Below are 26,200 nucleotides of genomic sequence, written 5' to 3' on the forward strand. Positions count from 1 at the left end.
ACAAAGAGACAAAGCGTAATGGAAAAGAGCACAGGCTTGAGGATGGGAAGAGTAGTTCCTGCCCAGGCTCTTCTACCAATCATTGGATAGCCTTGGGCAAACTATATATCTCTGTAGGCTGCTCCCTGGAGATAAAGGACTGGATGACAGAACTAACATTCCATTCAGATTTGTGGGTGGTTCTCTGATTTAGTTAACATATTACACATTTATATATGAACAGTAATAAAACGGGGACATGTAGCAAAAAATGGTCTTGTGTGAGTAATACAGACTTCTCTTCTACACAGACTTCTACTGATTACTCAGTTTTGAAGTATTGCAATGCTTCTTCAGGGCATTAAAAGAGTTGTCATGTATTTAATCAAAGTTTGACATTTCCTCTTTCAGAAAGATCATAACAACTAACAAGTGCTTCTGATACACATTTTTAAAAACATTTATAACGAATTATATAAAGTAAATTTTATGAGGTGATTGTTTTCCAACCAGAGAGCTTTTACTGAACTTAGAAATTTGAACATCCATAGAATTCATGTGTCAGTACTTAAAATTAGTCTTTAGAAGCTGTAAATCAAAATCTACTTTCTTTAATACCTGATTTTTCCATTTCCATCAGTTTGTTGTTATAGGATTAGTATAAATGCTGAACTGGTGTCATTTGTGTTTAAACTAAACATTGAATTATTTGTGGAAAAAAATAACAAGGGGTGGATGTTGCAAAATTAAATAAAAACATTTCAATGAAAAGTCTAAATCATTACAAATAGGAAATCAAATAGTAAATTTTTGTTTATTTCAAAAGTTTATTTTTTATCTAATACTCTTACTTTCCTAAGAAAGAATTATATAAACAAAAAGTATAGATGAGCAATTTTTTGTTTTGCTTTTGTTTTCTTTTAATTCCAAATTCATTTATTAGAAACCCATGAAAATATCACTTCTACACATAATAATGTGTATTAATGCCATCCATTTTTTAAGTATTCCGAAAATATTGACATGATTTACAGTTGGGAAAGAAAAAAACATTAGAATGCACAGGAAATGGTTTTTGATGTAAAGAATGATATGATTCCTTAACTTTAATAAGTCCATCTAAACATACAAGGCAGTCTTTCCAAAATTAAACAAGAATAGAAGAATCACAGACTTTCTTTCCATGATATTGTTAAATTAAAAAAAAAAATTCTCTCTCATTTTTGTTGGTATTTTCTTTTCTTTTTGGGCCAGAATTACAAACAGGAAAGGAGAATATGAGGAAATTCTAAATACTGGGAAAAACTCACTATTTAAGCTCCTTTGATTTTAAAATAAGAACAATTTTTCCAGTTATCAATTCAGTGCTTTTTATTTTAAAAAGAATCATTAAACCATTCTTTCATTGTTGCTTACCTAATTCTTTTCCCAAAAATAATGAAGTCTTCTTATAATAGAATGCATATCTTAAATCATCGGTTTATCCCACAACATCTGGCATTTCAATCATACCAGAAAGGCATCCTTCTACTTAGAATACTGAAAAATAGATTCCATACTCTTGGTAACGGGTTTTAGGAAATAAGTTCAAACTAATGTATACAATTGTTTAAATTATCAAAAGTCCTTATTTTAAACACACATATGCTCTTTTCAATGATTCTAATTATTACTTAGATCTTGATTGTGAATTAAGGAATTTTAAGGAATTTCTGGGAAAATGACATAATGATATAAGGTAACTATTTTGGAAATGACTGATTTATTTCAATTCAATAAATACTTAGTAAACATCTATTTTTTCAGGTGACATAAACCTAGAAATCATAACGTTTTTGTGGGAGACCAATGCTCCTGTTCTTTTTTTTTTTTTTTTAAGATTTATTTATTCATGAGAGACACAGAGAGAGAGAGAGGCAGAGACACAGGCAGAGGGAGAAGCAGGCTTCTTCCAGTAGGGGAAGGAAGAAGAGCCTGCTTCTCCCCCCAGGGAGCCGGATGTGACACTCATCCCAGATCCCAGGACCACATCCTGAGCTGAAGGCAGGTGCTCAAACACTGAACATAAGACTTTGACTATATGAATCAGGAGGTATCCTGCTCCTGTTCTATCAATCAGGAATTATTTTCCTAGAAGAAATTCTAGTAGGGTAGGTATGCAACTCTAACCCCAAAGTATGACATTTTAACACATAAAATACATTTTTAAGGTAAATCACTTTTACTGTTTTCAAATTCTTATTACTATTTGTCTGCATCATTCTTTATTTGTATTGCCATCAGATAAACAAACCATGACTAACATCAAAGCTTTAGGAAAAAAGTAAAACATTAAGAAAAAAAATTTTAAAATCATTTCTCTTAACACTTTTATCTTTTGTTTTTACAAATTAGTAAGCTTATTCTTTTGGTTTTAATAGTAAAAGGCAGGGTTTACGGTAATCATAGTTTGAGAATCACTAGTGCTGCCCACATAGTTCCTGTAGCGCAGAACAAAAAAAGGTCAGAGGACACTATTTCTCCCACGAACACTCAGACAGAGTTATATAACTTTAGGTAAATCACAGAACTTCTTTTGATCTCACATTCTGGAGTGGAGGGGTAGAGGATGTACGAGACCTTATAAATTCTAGACTCCTTGCAGTTGTAATTTGTAAAAAATAAATATTTATTCAAAATTAACTGTAGATTTATCTCTGTCGGTGAATAGATAAAGCAAGTATTTGGTTTTTTTTTTTTTTTACATTTTTAAAATTTAAATTAAAGCAAGTATTTGTGATATGGAAGTAAATGCTAGTGAAAGTACTTAAGACTTTGACTATATGAATCAGGAGGAGATCTGACATTCTCAAGTTCCAATGTCTATAGTATGAGCACGGTATTTTAAGAAGTGTGAAGAACTTTTCGCTCACTTTTTTCCCCACTATCAACTCTTTTGTGATTATTTTAAAAAGCAATTCAAACTCACTAATTACAAAATAGGATCCAAATCTGGTAATTATTTTAAGCCTAAGAGGAAGAAGTTTTCAAGAACCAAAAGAGTCCCACAGCTGCTTTGTGAAACACTTAGTTCTTGATTCAAGACTTGTTAAAATAAGTACTGAATAACAAACTAATTATTGGAGATGCTATGAGGGAGCATCATTCTCCTTTCCTCTAACTAATGCCTCTCATTTTTTAGGAGTCAGCTTAAGCACAGCCTCCTCCAGAAAGCCCTCAGTTTGATTTGCATATCACTGTGCATATTTGCATCCTAGGGTTATATTCAAAATACGTTTAAATAAACAAAAATCTAACACATTTAACAAGTGGTGCTGCAGGCCCTAATCTGCTTTTTTAACTAAAGTTATGGTCATAATTTCCAGGCATTAAATTCTTGGATGTTGGAGATGCCAAAATGGGCCTAACTGAAACAGCCAGAGTAGTAAAGGGCAACTCAGGGGCTGGAGACACTGGCCGTAACCAATGGTGAGGAATAACTTGAATCTTCACTAGTATATACCTGACAAATATCAGCTCTGCTTTACCAAAACATCTGTCAAGGTGTGCTTATAGACCTTTTTTTTTTTCTTTTAATGCCTCCCACCTAAGTAGTAAAGTCTTTAAGAGAAGAGATTATATTTTATTTTTCTATTTTCTTTTTATCCCCAAGAGTTAGAACAGTACCTAACACACAATAGGACTCTGTAAATATTGTTTAGGCCAATATATGAAATGTCACTTATCAGTGAAGAACTAAATGGTTTTTGCAACTTAAAATTCTATAATTCTACTTTACAGTTCATTTACCTTCTTAAAATTATCAAGGGTGCAATATAGTGGTCATGAAATTTTATAAGACATTGGAATTAAAATGTTTTGAGTTCTTGAGAAAACAAAGCATTTTATTATGAGTAAGTTTTATTTATTTATTTATTTATTTTTAAATATGGAACGCTTCACGAATTTGCGTGTCATCCTTGCGCAGGGGCCATGCTAATCTTCTCTGTATCGTTCCAATTTTAGTATATGTGCTGCCGAAGCGAGCACTATGAGTAAGTTTTAAACAGAGAGCAATGAGACTCTAAAATCTTATTCATTCTAAAAATGTCATTTTAAGGTATTGTTCAGGGTGGTTGTAAACATGAGACAAATGGGGAACTAAAATGATTGTTATCCTATAGTGAGATTTTTATGTTGAGTCAGCAGAAGTGCTCTAGTAGACCAGATCTCCTAGCCACAAATGTTGCATACTCTACTACACTGAAGGGCAGTTAAAAATGTCTCTTTTCTATATTATGAGTTAAAGAGAATTACACATTTGCTTTGATCCAAGGGTTGCACATATGATAAACACTGCCATGTGAAATATATCCATACGAACTTAATTACAATCCTAGTTATATTTCTTACAAGGGACACCCATTGCTAACATGGGAATTTAGTCATTATTAAGAGAACACAGTATTGTGTGTTATGCTGCATATTTGAGAAATAAACCACAGTGCCTGCTGTCTTATCAACAATCAAAGATACTTTGGCCTATTATAGATGTACTACAAAATCTAGAAGCATTACTGATTTTATTTGTAAAGTGAAATAAGAGTTATATATTCATGACATTGCAGTTCAAGGTTCAAATATCACCTATATTTGCAGAGGAAATACATAAGAAAAGAGAAAGTACTTTCGTATGAGTCCCTGAGATGCAATAGCAGAAGAAATGGTCTGAAAGGAGGGAAAGTTGTCTTATCATCTGAACACACAGAAAAAAAAGGGTAACTGCTCATATGTTTATTTAGCACTGGTATTCCTATAGATACTATACTAGGCAAAATAAAAAGAGGGAATGATAGCTAAAACATTTCGCTTATTAAAAAAAAGAATCAGAGTTACAGATACAGAAAATGACAAAAACAAAAACAAGTGCACAAATGTAGATAATGACTTGGAATAAAATGAATTAAAGGGGTCAGTCATCAAGTGGCAGACATAAACCTAAGGTCCATGGAACAAATCTAGCAATTTCTACTATTCAGAGCTACAGGAGAGACAGTTATAGTTTCATTATGTCCAGCAGATTAAAAAAAAGTTGCATAGGTATAAAAAAGCTTTTCTTGATGTACAAATCTAAGTGAAAATCTTCCCATGAGTCCTCATTAATGGAACACCCAATTTGATTTCGTGAACTATACATCCTTGAGATAGTGTGCTTTTTATGAACATCTTAAAAAATTCTTCAATGCAGAGTAATGATATAATGCCAAAGCACAGTTTAATTAAAGCAACTGTACAATGGTCTAAGAATGGAACATGATGAAATTTTGCTCCATCCAGGGGTAAAATTTTGAAACCTTTATGTATGTTTGGACTTAGAATAATCAGACATGAATACTCTATTTTGCAACTGAGCATATGACAAAAACTGAGCTGGATAACAGTTTTGGTAAAAGCAGAGTTCAGATTTTATACAATTTGACAAGAACATGGAAAGTAGAAATTACATACTGCTTATTAGAAGGATTCAACAAATATTTATTGAGCACATAATGTGTGCCAGGCACCATCCATTGAAAATGGAGAATACTAATGAGTTTAAACAAAGAAACATATTAAGTACCAATAAATTGTACTATTTCCATGTTTACTGTAGCTTAAGAAGCCTTATACAGGATAAAAATAAATACGTTAAGGGCCAATGAGAATATTAATTAGTAAACTTTCCTTAAGTTTGTCAATTAATCTCTTTTTCAGATAGCAGAAGTGTCACATTTAAGTAAAAATGTTTTCAAAATATACATTATAAAAATTATTTTAAGTATAAATTATAAATATCCATGGCTGATGTAAGAAATACATCCAAGAAATGCAGTTTTATTAGAGGTAAATAAGCTACTATGTGTAAAAAGGAGGCATGAGATGGTATATGATGAAAAAAATACTTTTTTCTGACTCTTCTCCTTGCCCATTTCTTAGATGGCTCCTCTTGGCTCCCCAAACATTCATAGTACAAAGAACACTGAATGGGAATTCAAAGAGTCTCCTATCACCAAGATAAGAATTATATCAGTAATTCTTGTTTCCTCTATACTTGACATCTGAGACCATGTGTGGCATAGAACATCTCTAAAGGGAAGGAAGTGGGGGGAGTGGGGAGAAGAAGGAAGGAAGCAAGAAGGAAGGAAAGAAATTGAAAAACTCACTCTAAATTGAAGGGTTATCCATTTTTCTAATTCAACTCTGATCATTTTTTTTGAAATAAAAAACCCAGTAAATTATGTTAACATATTTTCATAGCCTGCTTTACCCTGTCCTTAGCATATATTTTAAGTCCAAAAGTAATAATAATTATTTTCAACAATATTCAATGAACATGTGCTTCTTCCTGTTCTTACAAAAATATCCTTTCTAGTAAATGTGATAGAGGGACAAGGTGACTATTATACCTTGTGATTTTTCCTCAATCTGTTTTTGGCCTATTCTTAAAGGAGAACACAGTATTTCTTTGAACATTACTCTCTAAATTAAAGCAACTCATGTAAAGGAGCAAAGTCAAAGGTTGAATACCTTTGCAAACCAGAGAGATCAAGCCTAGATGCTCAATCAGTTGAGCACCAGCCTTTTGGTTTTGGCCCAGGTTTTGGATCCTGTCCTGGGATCAGGTCCCACATCAGGCTCAATGCTCACTAGGGATTTGAGATTCTCTCTCTCCCTGCCCCATTCCAGCTTGCTACTCTCTTTCTTCTTTCTTCTTTCCTCTTTCTTTCTTTCTCTCTCTTCCTTCCTTCCTTCTTTCCTTCCTTCCTTCCTTCCTTCCTTCCTTCCTTCCTTCTTTCTTTCTTTCTTTCTTTCTTTCTTTCTTTCTTTCTTTCTGAAGATTTTTTTTTTTAATTTATTCATGAGAGACAGAGAGAGAGACAGAGAGAGAGGCAGAGACACAGGCATTGGGAGAAGCAGGCTCCATGCAGGGAGCCCGATGTGGGACTCGATCCTGAGTCTCCAGGATCATGCCCTGGGCTGAAGGTGGTGCTAAACCGCTGAGCCACCCAGGCTGCCCCCCTCTCTCTCTTTCAAATAAGAAACTAAATCTTTAAAAAAATTTTTCCTTGGCTACATGCTATTGATTACAAGAAGCCCAAAGTATGTAAATGAATCAGTACAAATATATCATTACTACTGGGAAAGGTTTCAAAGCAAGCTAGCTGTTCCCACTGTTTATCTATAAGAGGGACAGGAGCATTTGTCCATTCAAACAACCTTCTTAAGTGTTCACTTCAAAATAGATTTTTTCTGGCTAGCTGTTTCAAAATTAAAAATGCTACAGATAAGATTTATATTTGTGGTATATAGCTTATCTTTCATACCTAACCTATTTCTAGAATTGAGTTATACACTGAGAGAACCTCAATTTTTAAATCACGTTACAACCAATTACTTGCATGGTACTACACAGAGAAATGTTAACCTAGATCTCTGAAGGCTAATTTCCTTTTGTATTAATATAGCCAAAGTTGCCAATGAATTCTCAGGATAATTTATCTGCCAAGTAAATAAACCTTCAAAAGACCTAAGAAAGAAAATCATATTTGCAAGTATGCCAACTTCAATTTCAAGGTCCACAAGGAGATCACAGTAAAAGGTAATAGAATACAAAATCACTTTTACTTTTGTTTGAATGCAACAAACAAAATCAAATCTTCTTGATCTAGATATTGCCAGATATATGTGAGGAGGAAAATTTTTTTTAAATCTACATACATAGAAACACTGATATATTCCATACTTTTCAAAAACAACAAATCTGTGCCTCAGTAAAATGTAACACTCCAGCTTTATCAAGCTAAACCCCACAAGTTATTCTTAGAATGAATTATATGGTATCTACCAGAGGATGTTTTCTATAAGTATTCTTAAGAGAACTAACTATGTAAAGTACACCAGTAATAAATCTTTAATCTATGCATAACAGCATCAAATATAGAAAATATGTTTATATAGAACGTATCTACCAGTTAGGGCTCAATATGATAATCACTATAACTATAAAATTGGAAAACAAATGTATGTAATAGAATAACATTTGCTTTAATTTTCCCAGTTTATGTGTTCTGCTTAATTGCCAGAAGATATTATTATTTCTCTTCATTTAAATAATTTTCTGTTTATGCGAGTTTTATTATTTCATAATCACATCTTAAGTGTTATGATTTACAAAATATACATAAGCATCTCTTAAATTTGGACAAAATTTTTAAAGAAAGCATTGTCTTTGAAAAACAAAAATTCTACCAAGAATTGAATATGATGCATACAATAAATAATCATAGCTATTCTATGATGTTACATTGTGTTCTTATATTCCCCTTGTGCCTAATTTGCTGGCCCTTCTTTCCATGCCTGCCCTCCTCTCTTTCTTTCATGCATACACACATCAACACACGCACACATGGAAGTTCTGTGGATAATACTCTTTAAAATCTACATATCCTTGGAATGCCTGTCTGGCTCAGTTGATAGAGTATGACTCCTGATCTTGAGGTTGTGAGTTTGAACCCCACACTAGGTACAGAGATTACTTATAAATTAAAAATAAATCCTTAAGGGGTACCTAGATAGCTCAGTTGGTTAAGCATCCAGCTCTTGATTTCAGCTTAGGTCATGATCTCAAGGTCATGAGATTGATCTCTGTATCCAGCTCTGTGCTGGCGTGAATTGTGCTTAAGATTCTTTCTCCCTCTCCCTCTGGCCCTCTTGCACTCCTTTTCTCTTAAAAAAAAAAAAAATCCTTATTTTTTCACTGGTGACACTGCCTATTTCCATTATCATGACTATGTACATTAATCCTGAACCTTTCTAGCTATGACATCCAGAGCATGTTTTCAACTGTTTCCTAAATAATTAGCAAAATTGGCATTTGGACTTGACAAAGCTCTATTTCTTTAATTCTTTCAGTATTCCCTATCTCAATAAACCATGTTACCAATCTACCAACTGCTATGGGTCAAAATTTCAGAGGAAACTTTTACTTTTTCCTAGCCCATCTACCAGAAATCAAGACTAGTTAATTATACAGAGAAGGCTGCTTTTCTTAAGAAAAAGAGGCCATTACCATGGGTGTGCAAGGCCACAGGACTCAAGCTACACAATAAAAAAAAAAATGTTCTGAGGCCCAAGTCACAAATATGAAACAATAAATCATTTCCGGTTCCAATTCTATTATCTAAGACATGGTTTGCCTAACTATGCAAGTATGCTTGAATTTTCAGTTGTTTTTGTTGGAGAAAGACATTATATTTGAAAGCATTTTATCTGCAGTGTTTAGTAAGCTAGACAGTGACAGCTATTTTACCCACATAAAAACTACTATGCTCTATGGAAACTTTATTACAGTTCCTTATCCTTAGCTCTTGTGAATATCAAATACTAAAGTTTGGATCAGTTAGAGTACAAATTTAGTCAGTTAAAAGTCTCCAAGGTGATCTGAATTCTGAAGATTAGTTTGTTTATATGAATTACTGGGTCTTAGTAACTAACTTGTAAATGGTGGCTGATATGTCTTTGCAAATAGCATAGATTAATTGAAACACTGATGCTCCTAAAGTTTGACAAATAGCAAAATAAAAAGACTATACTGATTTCAAATATGTCTCTAGATAAGAGAGACCTTAGCAAAAATTAATAGAAGATATGGAGTCAGTTCATCCCGTAGCTTTTTGTAAGTTTACATACAGAGTAATCAGAAAATATTTTAAAATTGTATTTATGAGTTTGGAAATTTTACGTGTGAAAATTATAATATGTAAAATGGACTGTTACAAAGAAAACTACAGAGACCTTATTTAAGGCTTTGAAATTCAGACCCAATTACCAAGGCAAAAAAAAATGTCAAAGAATAAACTAGACAAATCTGGGAAAAAATTTGAAACTTTCCTCTTGTAAGACTTTCACCTAGGGACTTTAGAACTTCCACTAAAATTACAGTAATCTTCCCCTAACTGTAAATTCCCCTCATGTGAAAATAAGTAGATATATATTTGTATACTTTTTCATCACTGCAAGAATTCCTGATAAAATACATGTGAATCATGACTGACTCCAAGTTTTAAAATAAAAAAATTGGTAGTTACTGTATAAGCCATTTATTTAACAAACACTTATTAAGTGCCTTGTACTTTGTGCCATGTATTCTGGTAGGCTCTCAGGGTGAGGGACAGACTCTCAAGTCGGCACATTAGCCAAAAGAAGCTTATAAAGAAAATAACCCTTGAAAACCTTTTTATTTGCCCAGAAGGTACAGTATGCATTTTGTGGTACCCAACCCTAAACAGTAACTTCTAAGCACAGAATATTTAAGAACCAAATAAATTAAACTAGAGAAAAACATACAGAATGTCTATATAGACATTAAAACCATTCTGTATTTAAGAAAACTATTAAATCCCTCTGCTAAGAATGGCGAATGAGTGGAGAAATCTAAGAGCTGCTCCTGCCTTCCTGCAGAATTTACTCAATTGCCAGATGCACGTTAGAATAAGCAAGATAGTGTGAGGATTAAGCACAATAATGGTGAAGCTGTAGACGGTAGGGATCTGAATTTAATACATTTAATTAAATGTGTGTATGTTACAACTACAATACAGCAAAAAGAAAGATAATTGAGTCTCTGCCTTCAGAGGTGGACCTAATAGGGATGAAGTAAAAGAGGCACCCAGGGTGCAAGAATTAAGGGGACTCTAACTCTTAGGGTCATGCACTTGTCGACTCGGCATTTGCAAGACAGAGTGGATACCTTCTTAAATTTTGTGACCTAGGTATTAACATTTTGTATCAACTTTCCCAAGGGGCAGAATGGTTCCCTAGGTTTCTTACTTTCATAGATATGGTGACAACTGTTTGTTTTGTTAAAGATTAACCTATAAAAGTGTATGTGTTTTCTTTATAATCCTACATTGAAATGATTAACATAAAATGAATTAGCAAGTATTTCACTGAAACCACAAGGGAAGAATATTGGAAAAGTTTTATTGAGAAAGGAATAATCATCTATTTTAATATAGTCATATATGATATGAAAGACTTTATTGACTTTCTCTTTAATTGGTGTGTTCTTCTTACTAGTTTATTTTAGTGAATATGAATGTTGCCACTATATATATATTTGCCTAAGTATTATTTACCTAAATATATTGATTGACTTATAATTCTAGTTCCCTATAAGGTGTTAACTTCCAAAAGCAAACTCTCCCACTATGAGAGTTTTCAACAATATAAACATATATAGTGATGTCAGAATACTTTTCACAAATCTTGTTGTTTAACAGTTACAGATAAGTGTATTACTGTCTCCCAATGGATTGTAAGCTACTGAGTAAAATGAAACATCATAAGAAAACTGCCATGACTAGTTTCCAAAATCTATAAAGAACTTATTAAACTCAACACCAAAGAAACAAACAATCCAATCATGAAATGGGCAAAAGACATGAAGAGAAATCTCACAGAGGAAGACATGGACATGGCCAACATGCACATGAGAAAATGCTCTGCATCACTTGCCATCAGGGAAATACAAATCAAAACCACAATGAGATACCACCTCACCCCAGTGAGAATGGGGAAAATTAACAAGGCAGGAAACAACAAATGTTGGAGAGGATGCGGAGAAAAGGGAACCCTCTTACACTGTTGGTGGGAATGTGAACTGGTGCAGCCACTCTGGAAAACTGTGTGGAGGTTCCTCAAAGAGTTAAAAATAGACCTGCCCTACGACCCAGCAATTGCACTGTTGGGGATTTACCCCAAAGATTCAGATGCAATGAAACGTCGGGACACCTGCACCCCGATGTTTCTATCAGCAATGGCCACAATAGCCAAACTGTGGAAGGAGCCTCGGTGTCCATCGAAAGATGAATGGATAAAGAAGATGTGGTTTATGTATACAATGGAATATTACTCAGCAATTAGAAACGACAAATACCCACCATTTGCTTCAACGTGGATGGAACTGGAGGGTATTATGCTGAGTGAAATAAGTCAATCGGAGAAGGACAAACAGTGTATGTTCTCATTCATTTGGGGAATATGAATAATAGTGAAAGGGAATATAAAGGAAGGGAAAAGAAATGTTGGGAAATATCAGGAAGGGAGACAGAACATAAAGACTCCTAACTCGGGGAAACGAACTAGGGGTGGTGGAAGGGGAGGAGGGCGGGTGTTGGAGGGGAATGGGTGACGGGCACTGAGGTGGACACTTGACGGGATGAGCACTGGGTGTTTTTCTGTATGTTGGTAAATTAAACACCAATAAAAGTTAAAAAAAAAAAAAAAGAAAAAAAAAAAAAAGAAAACTGCCATGAAATGCTAGTGCTATTCTTCATTTTTCCTGATAGGCTTAGAAGTTGAGTCTTATTTATTTTAGCATTTCCTACAAGAGACAGGATAATGTCTTTCATAGAGTAGTCATTCAATAAATGTAGAAAAAATCCCACAAAACTTAATTCTTACTGGTAATATTTTGTGTTCTATGAATTAGGACATTTAAAAAGAATATTCCTACTCGAAGACAAATAATTCTGTATTTCGTCTTTTTAATAAAAATGTGGCCATCAGATATATACACTCATATATTCAGCTGATAATAAAGCTTATTAAATTAGAACCAATTTATTTAGGTCTAAGAATGAATATATCATTTTTATAGTATTGGCATTAAAATAGTATCACTTCTTGGTCAAACACAATTTAGACTCCTATAAATTCTAGTCATCTCCTAATAATAATGTTTTAAATGTACTATTTAACTTAGATTAGAAAGATGATTTCTAACAAGTGAGCTGATGTATTAATAACATATTTCAAACAAACATACAGTAAGAGAACCTCAAGAGTGAACTATAGTACTACTGACTATCTAGTACTCAATGTTTGAATACTAATACCATGGAGTACTTAGCACTCAATGCTTACTCAAACTTTATGTTTAAAAAGTTGACTTTTTCATGAATAAACGTTAGTAAGAGATGATCTAGAGACTTAATCTGTTTAGTTATATTATGAAAAAAGAAAGATTATATTATGACTTTAAATATAATCTCTCCCTTTCCTTACCTCAACTATGTTCCTCAAATTTTACCTTTTGAGACTACTTTTGAATATCTTTTTAATAGAGTTAACACAAACTCGTTAAGTCTTGCCTTGTGGCTAAATTGAGGATCAGATGAGAGCCAAATGTGAAGGTGGTTTTTGTGATGTGGGGTAAGCATGTATGTGTGAGTGTGTTCTCATGTGTATGTGCTTATTAACTCTTCAAATAATCCAGGAACACAGAAAAAATGCTGAATGGGAGTTTTGTGGGCAGGACTAGCCACGGAACAGAACCTTTGCTGTGCATTATTAGTTAGTGAATTTCCAAAGGTTGCTGCTCTACAATGAAGCTACAGTTTACGGAGGGCCACCCTCAGAAAAGTGTGTGTTTGTGTGCACACATATGTGTGTGCACAAAATAAATTATTTGTACCATCTCTATTGATTACCATTTTCCCTTCCTGGAAACAATCTTCAAAAATGGAGGTTTCTGGCATTTAAATTACTGGGTAGTATTTAACTAATAAACTAAAAAATACTCTGGAGTCTGGATGACAAGGTCAAGAAAGAGTGTGTAATTTAAGAGTCTGAACCTTACTGATATGCAGCTCCATTCAGCCACATAAAAGGGAGTCTGGAAAACCCCTAACTGTTACCTATCGATACCCAATCGTCTACCAAATCCTTTTAACTACAACTCAGTTATGATGAATACTTTTAAACTACAATGAATCTACAGTGTTTACAACTCAAATTATATATTGCCATTTCATTCAAAGTCCTCTTGCCTAAAGTCTTGCCTGGCAGCTGAATTCTTTCTTAGTGGTATAAAGTGTAATGCAACATTGAACAAAGCCTCACAGAACACAATAAGATAGTAATGGTCAATGGAGAAAAGCAGGGAAAGTAAATGTATCATTATTCTAAAGACTTTTAAGTATCCCTGGAGGATACATTTCAGGGAAAGGGTAAAAGAAAAGTATATTTGAATGAGTAGTCAGATTTCCTAAGTCACCAAGCAGTCAAAGGGCACATATTCATAGCTGAGCTGCATAGCTAATGCTTAAAAATCATATCAAGGAGTTTAATGACAGTGAAAGTTGGAGAATAGGAAGGCAAAGAAAAAAATATAAGTTATCACTGGTCATGGAATTTTCATATTCCACTGGGCCTAACTAGGAACTAGGTAGGAGGGATTAAGTCTAGATTAAACCTTCAAACTGTATTTACTTTCTAAGCTGGATCTCGTAAATGAAGACCAATTGTTCCTAACTGCAAAATGATAGGGTTTTACAATTCCAATGCATGAAAGAACTAACTGAAAACTACCAAAAGAGATCAGCAATATAGTAATTTCCATTCTAATTTAGTGTGCTTATTCATTCTTACATAGTATTATACATGTGCATATTTAAACATTTTCCACATTGCAAAGGTTTAAGGTAAAATATATTTATAAACACATGAGAGAAGGAGAGATTACAATAGCTATCTTTAAAGAGAAATTAGTATATGTATTTTATACATCTCAGAGAAAGCAAAACACAAGTCTAACTTGAATGTAAAATCAGAAAAATAATACAGCTTCAAAGTAGTCTTAATCACCACCAGATGCTTAATCAGTTTAAATCATATTACTAGAATGGATTCCTGATGCCCTCCTGTTCTTTGGGTACCTTAACTGTTTGAACTCTTCTAAAATAAAAGCATCATTTTTGCTGTTGTTTTTGTTTTGTTTTGCTTTTTTATGGACTAGGTATTGGCACCATCAGATTAATAAAAATGTAAAAACCTATCATTTTTCTCTTTAATATTATTTGGGCAGTGGTTTAAAAATTTGCTCTTAAAGTGTTGAGGTTTTAGATAGGTGTGTCTTAGACATAGAATATGGTCTCACTGAATCCATCAGGATTTGTGGACACACTGGTCAAATTCTTAAATTATGAAGCAGTGAAGGGACCACCGGGTCACTCTTCACTTGAGTTTTCAGCTATAACTTATCTCAAAAAAAAAAAAAAAAAAGGACTGCATACTCAAAATTCTGCTTCTTTGGTCCAAAACAAAAACAAAATGAGAAATCTAATTCTTAGAGCAGGTCTTAATGGGTTCTGAGAAAAAAGCTCCACAAGTGAGAGGAGATTCTATATATTTACCTAATTTGGGTTTAAAGGTTATAGGACAACTCCTGAAACCTCTAAAACTATGGCACTCTTCTAGAGAAGTCTGAGAGTATGAGAAATATTCTATGCAGGGCTATAAAGACATTTTATGCCACTGCTCTGTCAAATCCTTTCAATAGCTTCCACTTCTTTCAGTAAAGGACACTCTGCCATCGAGGTCACTTTTACCTCTCTGAACTTGCTTCCTCCTAGCCTTCCCTTGGCTCATTTCATTCCAGCCACACTGACCTACTAGCTGTTCTTCAAGCCTGCCAGGCTCTTTGCACTTTATTCTCTGACTGCGATGGTCTCCTCCCCAACATCCACACACCTTGCTCCCCCAACTACTTCAAGTCTTTGCTCAAATGTCATTTTCTTTCACGGAGGATTTATAAACTCATCCTTCCCTATATTTCCAAATCTCTACCCTTTATTTTTTTTTCAAATATCACTTATTTTTATCTGACAAACTATATATTTTACCTATTTGTTATATTTATTATCTGACTCCTCTCACTGGGGAATCCATACATTTGGGGTTTTTGGTCTTGTCTTCTGCTGTATCTCCTGTACCCAGAACATTGGCTAAGGTATAGTAAGCATTCAACACGTATTTATTGACTTGGATTAAATCAAAGATTCTAATTATTTGAGCTGCCTGCCAAAAATACAGAAATCTTATCTTTCCCTCTCCTTTAGCTGCAAGTTTTAATCAATGAGAATAACGGGTTTATATCCTTAACAGAATCAGGGGCAAAAATGTTGATAGCATCCTGAAATTTGGGCATCCTCTTTCATTTGATTAATCTCAGTGCATACTGATTTTACACATGTATATATGAGTACACAAGTATTTTCATACATGCATATAGATTCACATTTTGCACACACACATATACCTAATAGCAATATTCCATTTTCATCCCTAACAGTGTAGATTAAAAAGTAAAAAACAGTAGGCTCTTAAAATCACACACACATTTAACTTTAAATGTAAAGCTCTGAACAATTGTTCTTCTGACTCTATGATGATACGTTTTTGCCCTCAGGAAATAATGACATATAAAGCTTCACTTTAAAAAAACTTAATAAATTGAGGAAAACTATTAAAGTAACATGGGACACTTTTTAAAGCAAAGAATAATTATCAGAGTTCTTTTATTAGTAACATATTGAAATTATTTGTAATAAAATAACTTTTGAAATATTTAGCCCACAAAAAGCAAATATACATGTAGATTTTCATAACAAATCTATTGTAAGAAAAGAGGCATACATGGACTGCTTAGCCAAAATAGAAACTTCAACATTACTAATTCAAAAACCAAGGCTGGCTCATGAAAATAGTCACTGTACTATCATTAGAAGACTTCTTTTTTCTCTTTAGCCACAGTAAATACTTATGAAAAGGTCCCATCTCTTTAGTTTTCTGAGGGTTTCCACTGCCCTCTTTCCTCCCTCCTACTCCCAGAACACACTGTAAGAATATTTTGGTAATATCATTCATCGTATGTTGTTTTCTTCCACTGGATAAAAGTGTAAGACGTAAAGGTTACAAATCTGTACCATTCTTGCTTATTCTTGCCCATTTTTTGCAATGATAATATTAAAGATGGTGGTACAATAACAGGGAAATATTAGGATCTGTTCAAAAGCTAAAGTTAGGAACTTCCTTCTAATGCCCATTAATTAATAATGGTGTGATGTAAACGCCTTAAAAATGACAATGAGCTTCCCAAATCAACACTATATTCTCTCTCCCCAATAATCTGGCCAAATCTTTCTAATATGCTTGATGCATTTCTGAACAAAGATATTGTACAAGTGGATATGAAACAGGTAAGCAGCAAAACCCTCAACAATTTTAACCAGGGGTAAAGTTTGATAAAGAAACCAAAGGAGTTTAAATCTTCTGCACAAAGAAGATTTTTCCACAAATCTTGTGTAAGGGCCTTACACAAGAAGTGTCCATGTATGGACATTAACCAGCTACTAAACAATTTATTCTACAAGGTAACTTCAGTATTTCTCAACTAATACTTTTGTTGTCTCTATGAAGTACGCAATAAAAAATCTCTTCAGTATTATTTTTTAAAAGATTTTAAAATTTATTTTAGAGAGGGGACAGAGTAAGAGAGAGAATCCTCAAGCAGACTCCTGCTGAGCACAAAGGCTCAATCCTAGGATGAGCCACAGGGCTCAATCCTAGGATGCTGAGACCATGACCTGAACTAAATCAAGATCAGACACTTAACCAACTGAGCCGCCCAGTTACCCCTTCAGTATTATTAATATGAACTAAGTATATCCAACAGAAAATTACAGACAATATTCTACAGAAGATTAAGCAGATCATATTTCATAACTATGCATGTTTCTGCTTGAAACAATAATCTAAAGTTTAACAACCTATTTTATCTATGGAAACTTAAAGTCGAACATACTGAATTCCACATTAGATAATAAACTAGACTACTTTTCAATAATGTACTTTCAAGACAACTTTCCAAAGGTACTGAATGTAAATGTAAAATTAAAAAAAAAAATCTGTCAGTGGCACAAATAATGGAGCACTTGAAAGATCTGAAACATTTTTAGAGTGAGATCTAAAATGTCAGTGAGAAGAATGGAGAATGTCATGATACTTTCTTAATTCTGATATCAGTCACAAGGCTTTTATGAAACTATGTCACCCATTGCCCAAACATACTAAGAATTCCATAAATGTTTGCTGATACATGAAAGAACCATTGTCAAATGGATGAACCAAAGGAATGAACATAGTGAAAAAAGTGTTTAAAATATAATCACTGATGATAAGTTAGATATGACAACGCTTCAAAATGGGACATAAATGATATAATGTTCACTATCATTTTTCTTCATAAAATAAAACTTCTGTATCAAAATGTTCAAGGGGTTAGGCATCTATGCCACTATATAGAGGGGGAGTAGAAAATTTTATTCTTACTGTTTCCTTTTATACCTGTCATGCCAAATACTTCTCTAAAGCACTGCCTTCTGAGAAAAAGAACACTGTAGCTGCTCACATGGCAAATTATGATTACAATAGTAACAGCCCCGGGATCCCTGGGTGGCGCAGCGATTTGGCGCCTGCCTTTGGCCCAGGGCGCGATCCTGGAGGCCTGGGATCGAGTCCCACATCAGGCTCCTGGTGCATTGAGCCTGCTTCTCCCTCTGCCTATGTCTCTGCCTCTCTCTCTCTCTCTCTCTCTCTCTCTCTCTCTGTGTGACCATCATAAATAATAAATAAAAAAAAAATTAAAAAAAGATAAAAAAAATAAAAAAAAATAGTAACAGCCCTGAAAGAGGAAGGTACATCATGGTATAAACAAGTATTCTCATTAGAAATTTCTTTAAGAGTATGATTGTTTCTTTATCTGTAAAATTGGGATAATTTTACCTTGTAGGATTGTAAAATTAGATAAAAATGCAAAACATTTAGTTTATTTGGAGAACTTGTTAAAATCCAAACATATTGGAAAGCATTCCATGTTATTACAGAGCAGTTAGTAGGGCACTGGACCACAATGAGAATGACTACTCTAGGAAATTGCTATATTTGTTGCATCCAATTCCTCTTTGGGCTTACTTTCCCAAAAAAGCAGATGAAAAGTATCACCAGAAGCAGGAATTGCTAACCATCTTCCCTTAGTTCCTGGATGAGTTTTTATAGCACCCAAGCCTGGTGACAGCATGGCAGCAAAACTCAGAGAGGGCTTGCTGGCCAGGATAGAAATGGGGACCTAGTCTTATTATTATGCAGTGGTAAGAAGAAAGGGGAAGGGAAAGGACAGGAAGGGAAGAGAAGGAGGAGAAGAAGGAAAAGAAAGCATGAAAAACATGAACAAAGAATAAAAAATAGTGTGATTTTGAGTCCTTGCCTCAATCTTCTAAACGCACATAGCTTTCAGATTTTTTGGAGGTGGCCATCAACACACAGTAGTAATCCAACTGCAAGCAATCTTTTGCTTATCCAGTGGGTTATCTGTCATGCTAAATCTCTGGAGAGTAAGCCCGAATTTCTATTGGCGCCATTCCCACAAAAAACACCTTTTGTTTGAAGGTGAAATTTTAAAACTCAGCTTCATATAGTCAAATATTATACTGCGAGATTTCTCACATTTTACATATAAAATTTTCACTTTTTAGCAAAGCATGAGTTTTTACACCTAAGATTTTTTCCATGCTTTTTAACTCTTTATTTTATCAAAATTTATTCATTAAAAAATTTTAGGTAATATTAGGTAAATTAAATTGCAATGATCCTTGGATTTAGATTCTCCTCCTATTGCTGATTTCTACTCTAGCCACTCTTCTCCAACATTCTTAAAACTACAGAATTAACTAGATGAGGGAGGGGGAACCTTTCACAATGTGTACATCTATCAAATTATCTTTTTAAAAAAGATTTTATTTATTTATTCATAAACACACAGGGAGAGTGAGGCAGAGACAAAGGCAGAGGGAGAAGCAGGCTTTATGCAGGGAGCCTGATGCGGAACTCGGTCCTGGGACTCCAGTATCACACCCTGAGCTAAGGCACTTGCTCAACTGCTGAGCCACCCAGGTGTCTAGTTAATTCTGTAGTTTTAAGAATGGATAGCAAATTAGTATTAAATATTTGATGAAAGAATATGGATTGGGTTGAAATACTTTACATTTTATTTGTCAATCTACTACAATAAAGCTGGGGGGGAAAGCCCACAAAGAAACTACATTCAAATTTAACTTCCCTAAAATTGTTCTTTCCTTGTTTTCCTCTCTCACTATTTATTCTCTGGTACTCTTCCTCTGAATGTGCCAACATGGATGTCTCACAAACCAGTCAGACCTCTCTTTTCTAAATTTTCTGTTTAAATCTCTCCCACTCATGCACTCCAACTATCATTACTATGCGAATGCTTTGCAAATTATGTCCTTTCCCGATCCCTTTCAGGTTCCAATTTCTCATTAACTTATTAAACATGTCAGTATGACCCCATGGTAACTCAAAATTACTATTTCCAAAAGAAGCCTCATCATCTGTCCCAACAAGAAATCAGGTTCTACTCTTGACTCATCCATTTCATTTCATGGCACCTTTATATTACAAGTCACTTTGCATCTTTAACTTTACTGTTTTTATCTTCACATACTATCTGCCAAGAATCATTCATTTTTACCCTTCAATATTTCTGAAATTCTTTTTCTTCTCTGTATCCATAGAGTCAAAACCTTATTTTGGTCTTGATTACCTTTATCATAGAGCACTCTGATAGCCTCCTCACAAATCTTTCAACCTTCAATCCATATTCTTTCATCAAATATTTAATACTAATTTGCTATCCACCAAATACCGTATTAGCCTAAGAACACAAAAATGAAATGACATAGTCTCTGACCTCAAGACATCTATAGTCTAGTGGAGAAAGAGATTGTGAATTAGAGTGATTAAATGCTATGGGATATAAATAGTAAATCTTATGTAAGCATTAAAAATGAGCACAGAAGCCACACTTCTAACTAGGCTTTGAGAAAATCCTTCTTAGACGAGGTGATCTTAGCTGAGTTTGAAAGGACATGTAAACATTATCCTGGAAAGTGAAGGGTTAAATGGTTTACTAAAAAATGGTACACAGCATGAATATTATCTCATCAGTGGAAGAAAGTGATATGGTCACAAAACCTCAGATGTAAATGTTTGTAGAAAGAGATGCAGGTAGAGGAAGGCAAAGAGTTGTAGGGTTGTGTTGATTTAAATTTTATCCATTTAGCAAATAATTATTCAACTAAGCATCCAACATTTCCTAATCAATCCTCTCATTCAATAAACAAAATTAGGCAACTCTCATGTACTGAAGTCATTCTATTTAGTAAATTAAAAAAACAAGTTGTATGATCTCAAAATCATAAAATCTCATAGTAGAGATAAATATTACAAGGTTTACAGTAATTTACAAGTTCTGTAAAGAAATAACATTAAATGCCAAGTGGATATATCATATAAAAGTGGAGCTATGTGATCTCACTATCTATATAGTACCTCCCACTGAAATCCCATTAAAATAGAAAAAAAAAATCTTAACTATAGATCTGTATCAGCATATCCATGTCACTACAATTTGTTTGGTTATTGTTGTTGATAGCTAAAAGACCCAAGAAAGTGTGTGGCAGGTAAGAATAATCAATGATAAAATGGATTTTGAAGAATACAACTCTGATCTGATCATTCCCTGCTGGAAAAAATCAATTGCTTTTCAATGCCTATCCTACAAAGGTTTAACTCTTTAGAGTGACATTTAGGGCTTCTTAAACCTGACCCTAAACTACATTTGGAATCTACTTTGTATTCCTTTTATCAATCTATTTGCCCCATGTCCCCAATAAATTATTTATTTATTACCTCTGAAAATACTTGATGCATTTTAACTTCTATGTTTTTTAATTAAATCATTAAACTATTCATCCCAATTCAAGCCCACTTGACAAAGCCCTAGAGGGTCCTCCCCCCATCTCTGTCTATTCATATACTGGTCATCTTCAGTGACATGACTTCATCACAAAATAATCCACCTTTTTTCTCCATCAAAATATCTGTGCCTTTTTAATGGAATCTATCATATCCTCATTATCTCTCTTTTTCTCTATCATTGCATATAGCTTTTGATATATTTTTTTAGAAATTTCTTCAGCACAATAATATAATTAGTATAACAAGAATGCCATGTTACTTGTTTTGTTGTAGGTCATAGTGTTTTGTATGCCCAGGTGTTTAAAAGAAATCTGTAGGAATGAGGGAATAAATTAACTCATTCATTCCTTTACAAATTCATTCATATTAACTGTGTTTGTCATATTATTTTATCTATGAAAATACTATAGTTCAACAGTTTAAAAGCTAAATTTGTACCAAACCTATTTGAGCTCAAGTCTTGCTTTTACTAAATTTTAGTGAATTTATTTAGCCCACCTAGACAACAGCTTCTTAACCTACAAGATATTGTCTGTGTATATAAATCTATCATCTATCTATCTATCTATCTATCTATCTATCATCTATCTATCTATCTATCATCATCTATCTAGAAAGAGAAAGAGGGAAACAAGTAAAGTATTTAACGTCTGAGGAAAAAATCATATGCTTAATAAATGTTACCTACCATTATTAAAAAGTAGTGTCACTCAGTTTAGTGCAATCTTCCAAGCTAATCAAAATTAGTTTGTTGTTATAGTTCTCTTTTTTCCTATGTCCTACCATTAAAAAGATAAAGACAAAACTGTTTATTCATTTTATATAACTTGAACACAATGTATTGCAAATCTGATGGACAGCAATCAGTGTCTGTATATAGAAATACAGATCGTCAAGCATGACAATTTAGAAAAACGTCAAGATCATAATCTAAGTGAAAGTTTTAGTAGTCTGCCAATTTTTTTATACTGCTGCCACTTCTTTCTAATAACCTTGAAACTTAATATTTGACTGAATAATTTACTGTATGTGCAGTTTAATTTTTGTATTTGCCTGAATAGACAATATATGCTGTGGAAAGCATCTGCTCACCATTTTTCTAAGGGCACTGCAGATATAGAGAGAATGCATCACTGTAATACATTCTTTGCATTTATGAAATAAGAATAGTTTAAGGTTTAGATAATCAATGCTATGAGTCATTTGATTTTTTTCTGGAAAAATGAATATAGAAAAAAAAAAAGGCAAATGGTGATTCTTTCTGTTCTTTCCCTGCTTTGACTTTGACAATAATAGCCTTATCTAGCCAAGGAAAAGTGAGACTTTTCCATTTTCCATCTCAGATTTTTTTTTTTCTCTTCCATTAACCTTCCATAGTTTAATGAAAAATCAGTCATCTACAGTCAGGCCTAATATTTCTCAGCACTACTGCTAAGAACACCATGAGAAAGTATGGGTCAGGAATATAGAAGACATCCCTGCCTCCCAGAGGAAAGGTCAAGCAGCATGTACTACCGCCTTCTCCTTCCCAGTCTTGAGCACTCAAGTCAGAGGACTGGCCCTCACTGCAACACTCGGCTCCTAAGAGGTGGTGGGGACATGTTTAACTCTGACAATAAATACAAAGAGGTAAGCCTGAGTCAGCTTTACTCAAGTATTTCTTTTGATCTTTGGTTTTTAGCATCAGAGTCAATGTAAAATGTAAACCAGAAATTGCAGTGCTATTACAGTGTAAAACTCATCCTTATTCCTTTAAAGCAACAAAAACAACAACAATCCTTTTCCTATAGTAAGAATAGTGGCCTGGAGAGAAAAGGACACAGTTTTATTGAGCAAACTGCAGTTATTTCTGGCTGTGTTTTTCAAACAATCAGGGTGTTTGGCAAAAAAGAGTCACAATGGAATACAAGTTACAATAAAACACCCATAAGCTCTATAGATAGCTCTTCCAGTCACAGCTACTACGACTTTTTTCATGCCCAGGATCTGCATCTCTGGGTGACAATAGGCTACAACAGGCTACTATCTGCATCTCTGGGTGACAGGTGGCTTTCAGGGGCACAGGAGCATTTTCTGTTACAGGGAAGGAAGCGTGTTTGTTTTTACTCTGTGACTTTTTCACCTTCCTTTCAGCATAATGTCCTATCTCTTCTCCACTTTCAGCTAACCTGCCAGGCCCTTTGGGTCACCTTTGAGATTTTAGACTTCTCACTGAAGAGTCTATTTAGGTGGGCTCCCCTGTATCAAGGCTTCTATGAACTCTAAAATTTGTATTTTTCTTTTATAACTCAACACACTTTTATATATCAATTTAAACTTCTGTGTGATTAAATGAATTCATAGCAGTCTATGAATGGCCAACTCGCTTATCTACTCAATTGTGTTTATGTTTTTAAGAGTGTTATGGGTTGAATTTTGTCCACAAAAAAATTTTATGTTAAAGTCCTAACTTAGTGCCTGTGAATCTAATCTTATTTAGAAACAGAGTCTGTGCAGGTTTTATTAAGTAAGGATGTGCTTATTAGGGTAGGTCCTAATTCAATATGATGGGGTCCTTATAAGAAAATGTCATGTAAAAACACAAATAGAGAGAATACCATGTGACATCAGAGCCAGAGATCTTAGTGATGCAGTTGCAAACCAAGGAATGGCAAAGTTTGATGGCCAACACCAGAAGCTAAGGAGCAGCAAAGAATTTCAGAAAGGATTCTACTAAGGCTCCTAGAGGGAGCATGACTTTGCTGATACCTTGACTTCAGACTTACAACCTCCAGAATTGTGAAAAATAAATTTCCATTGTTTCAAGCCATGTCGATTGTGTTACTTTGTTGGCAGCCCTAGGAAACTAATAGAAAGAGTATTTTATGAATTCAAATACTTTCTATCAGAATGTGTGCAGAATATATTTTTAAGCAAGGCATATCTGTTTCCCAGTCAGACTACTGTTGTATATTTGTGCAACTGAGCATAGTCAGACGACCTTTTCCTCTTTTTCCACCAATTCTTAAAAGTGAGATATTTCTGCAGATATGGCTTTGGAAATAAAGGGAACAAAGCTAACTCTAGATTTCTATCTATCCCCATTTTTTACACTTTTATTATTGTCCCCAACTTCATTTCATCACACCTTGGTGACTTCACATGTCTATTCTCTATATTACATTAGTTTTTAATGAGTTTCTTCCTATATAAGTTTATGTTTATAGAAGCTAAAAACAAAATCATTAGTAGTTCTTATTAGCATCACTAGATATATTAATTTTTATTAAGATCAAATCCCTAGTGACTAGTTAGATATTAATAAAAATAGTCAAAATAAACATTAATAACTTGTTATATACACCTTTAGATGAATACTAAATACCTAAAATAAATGTGTATACAAACATACATAAATACTTGTCAAAACAGGATAATACTGTATTTCCTATTATGCAACTTTTTAAACCTAAAATATAAATCATGGACTCTTTCTCTAATTCTATGGATAAACTTCTCTGATGTCTAACCCTTTCATAGAAATCCATCTATGAATTCAAATAATATACTTACTTAGTTCCCTTATAAAGGTTTTAGTTTCTTAACAGTAATGTCACAAAGAATGTACTTAGAAATTTTGGCATATATATGTGAGACCATTCAGCTCTAATACAGGAATTACTAGGTCAAAGTGCATATGTACTTAAATTTTGTTGTGTATTGACAGATTAACACCAAATACCTGTTATTCAATGTGAATTACAATCCTTAGCTATAATAAATTATGTAACTTGCATACATGTTTATCATATACATTGTAACCACCTTATGCTTCATGTTCATGTACACATATGCTTTCTTAGGGAATAAATGTTATTTAATTAATATGTAAGTCCAGGGGTAATGACATCCAAATTTGGGGGTGTGTGTATATGCATGCATACACAATCATATTGCTACATGTGTATGCAAGTGATAAGTCCAGAGATAAATAGGAGGAAACACTTTTTTTAAAAAAATATTTTTTTCTTTATTTATGATAGTCACAGAGAGAGAGAGAGAGAGAAGCAGAGACACAGCCAGAGGGAGAAGCAGGCTTCATGCACCGGGAGCCTGACGTGGGATTTGATCCCGGGTCTCCAGGATCACGCCCTGGGCCAAAGGCAGGCGCCAAACCACTGAGCCGCCCAGGGATCCCCAGGAGGAAACACTTAACATGAATCCTTGCAGAAGAAGAATTGAGTGAGTAACAGGAGGTGGAAAGAGAAAAACTTTCCATTATGCACTTTTGACTACATTTTTCACTGTTTACTTTGTGCATGTAATATCCTGTCCAAAAATTAACTACATTTTTATAAATTTATATAAATATGGAATCAGAAATCCCTCAGAAATGAATAAATGTAGAGCACAACCCTCAACTAAGTTAGTGTACATTTATTCCATATCAGTACAACATGAATCCAAATAAAATACTGTTAGCCAGAAATTTTGTGACTAGTACATTTTAGTGAAAATTGTTTTCATTATTGATCTGACTCTCTTA

At 33.9% G+C, this 26,200-nt stretch overlaps 1 protein-coding gene and 1 non-coding gene across 23 annotated transcripts in view; both read right to left on the reverse strand.

Moving 5' to 3' along the window:
- Positions 1 to 26,200, reverse strand: part of SOX5 (SRY-box transcription factor 5) — a 1,001,956-nt gene that overhangs the window by 251,664 nt on the left and 724,092 nt on the right. The gene's annotated exons all lie outside the window — the stretch shown is intronic.
- On the reverse strand, positions 3,902 to 4,008 carry LOC121480433. Its single transcript, XR_005984956.1, has one exon. It is a non-coding gene; the product is annotated as a U6 spliceosomal RNA (small nuclear RNA).

Source organism: Vulpes lagopus, chromosome 21 (assembly GCF_018345385.1).
Source record: "Vulpes lagopus strain Blue_001 chromosome 21, ASM1834538v1, whole genome shotgun sequence".
Lineage (NCBI taxonomy): Eukaryota > Metazoa > Chordata > Mammalia > Carnivora > Canidae > Vulpes > Vulpes lagopus.